This window comes from Grammomys surdaster, unplaced genomic scaffold, assembly GCF_004785775.1.
Source record: "Grammomys surdaster isolate TR1022 unplaced genomic scaffold, NIH_TR_1.0 126178, whole genome shotgun sequence".
In the NCBI taxonomy this organism is placed as follows: Eukaryota; Metazoa; Chordata; class Mammalia; order Rodentia; family Muridae; genus Grammomys; species Grammomys surdaster.
Window position 1 is genome coordinate 4,141,209 of NW_021620984.1, and position 2,325 is coordinate 4,143,533.

The 2,325-nt window shown below is 39.2% G+C and overlaps 1 pseudogene; it reads left to right on the top strand.

The window, feature by feature from the left end:
• Positions 1–2,325, top strand: part of LOC114612691 — a 7,427-nt pseudogene that overhangs the window by 4,140 nt on the left and 962 nt on the right.

Sequence of the window (2,325 nt, forward strand, 5' to 3'; positions counted from 1 at the left end):
GTGTGTGTGTGTGTGTGTGTGTGTGTGTGTGTGTGTGTGTGTGTGTGTGTTTGTGTGTGTGTGTGTGTGTGTGTGTGTGTGTGTATTGTGGGAGGAATTTTCTTGGTTCATGTTTGATGTGGGAGGGCTAAGATTACTAGAGGCAGTGCCTCTCCTGGGCAGATATGATAACTGAGTAAGCCATGATGAAGCACATGCCAATAAGCAACATGGTCTCTTCATGGAGGTCCTACCTCCAGGTTCCTGCTTTGAATTACTGTTCTGATGTTCCTCAGTGGAGGACTGTGATTTGCAAGCAAAATAAACTATTTCCTCCTCGAGTTGCTTTGGTCATGTTCTTCATAACCAGCTAGGAAAATGTATAGCACAGAGACATAGCTCTTTCTTCTTTCAGACTGAAAAAACAAAGACCAACATACAAATGCATGAAAAAGAGACCTTTTTAATACTTTCTTTCCATGATAAGATATATTAGGACAAAGGAAGGCAACCTGTAACCTACCCATTCACCCTTTCACTCCTGTTTGTAAAGACACATGATCGTATGTAATTCATGATCCGTGGTTACCCATCGTGGAAAATTCTTCCTATTTATCCAACATTGAAAGGACATACTCTGAGCACTGATCAATACTGGAGTTCTAAAGGAGATATCTTCAAACCATAGCACTCGGTGCTTGTACCACCAGTGCATGTCCTCTTTGCATACAAAAATACATTCTTTTTCAAATATATAGATCCCTGAAAAATGTTAACTTAATGTAACATAATATTTGATGTGTATATCCCAAATACTGTCCATGTGAATTAGATCTCAGGCATGATTCATTCTGAGGTTACTTCTTTTCAGCTGGGAGCTTCTAAAATCAAGTAAGTTATGTTTCTTTAAAATACACTATTCTAATTTCAATCTGGACCCAGAAAAAGAAGGAAGATATGCCAGTTCTATAGTTACTGCAAAAACCAACAAGACAAACAGTTTAATTTGAGCTTTGAGAATTATTTCCTTTGTGTGTATTCTATTTCTCCAAATGTGTGGATGCCAACTTTGAGGTCCAAAAATTTCAGAGTGCATAATTTCTATATCTTTTTGTGGACACAGGCCATGTTTCTGCCTCCATTCTTTGAGTACTCCGCAGCTTTCTACACTAATAGTGCATAAAGATGGGACATGTCATCGCTGAGACAAATACCTAAGGGGAACAATTTAAAAGGATGAAGGATTGATTTTCCCTAAGGCTTCCAAGGATTTGGTCCAAGGTCAGCTGAAGCCATTGTTTTAGACTTGCAGAAAGGCAGACTACCATGGCAACAACAGTGTGTTGCAATGGCTACTCAGTTCATGGTAGCCAGGAAGCAAGAATGAGAGACGGGGCAGAAACAAAATATCCCTTAAATTTGCTACTGCTAGAAATAGCTTATTCTCTTTCTCATGGTAGGCACGTCTTAAAGCTTCCAGAACACAGAAAAAATATTACTACTGGAGAGATAATTAAATCTTCAACATTTGTATCTATGAGAATATTTAATATTTAAAGCATAACACCCTCTGTGATAACATAAAATACAGATAGTCTGTTCCCAATAATATTCTGACTTACCAGTTGAAATCATGCTTATACGTGTAAGTCCAAAATTACCTATAATGCTCATGTGCAGTTTTGATGCAAGATCCTGTGAGTCACAATGATATAGAGCAGCCATTCCAACACAAAGAGAAAGAATCATAGCATGATAAGAAATCAATGGACCAAAGCAAGACACAACCCCTGCATCTTCAGTATTAAATATCAATATACAGAGTCTACAGTACATTGCATAATGCTGTGTGATTCCAAGAACTTGGGGAACCCCAAACCACATGAGGCTTTTCAATCTGTACCCTATATTCTCTCTATCTTGAGCTAGCTCTGCTGATTCTCTAGTTTTCTCTGGTAGACAGTTGATATTCTCAACATCTTCAACATTTTTAGCCACCTTCTCATAACTTGAAGCATTCCCTTCCCATGGCGTCTCCATGGCAATTCTGACACTATTATGTCAAGCATGTATGCCTACATGTATGTATGTACACCAAATGTGGGTCTGATACTTTCAGAGGTCTGAAGAGGTTATCACATCCCCTGGGACTGGAGTTGTAGACAGTTGTGAGCTGCCAGGTGGATGCTGTGCAATGAACCTAGGTCCTCTCCTAGAACAAGTGAATACTCTTAATCACTGAGCAAACTCTCCAACTCTAGCCCATCCTTTTTTACCATGATCCCAGAAGCTTTTCAATATGTGTGTGTGTGTGTGTGTGTGTGTGTGTGTGTGTGTGTGTGTGTG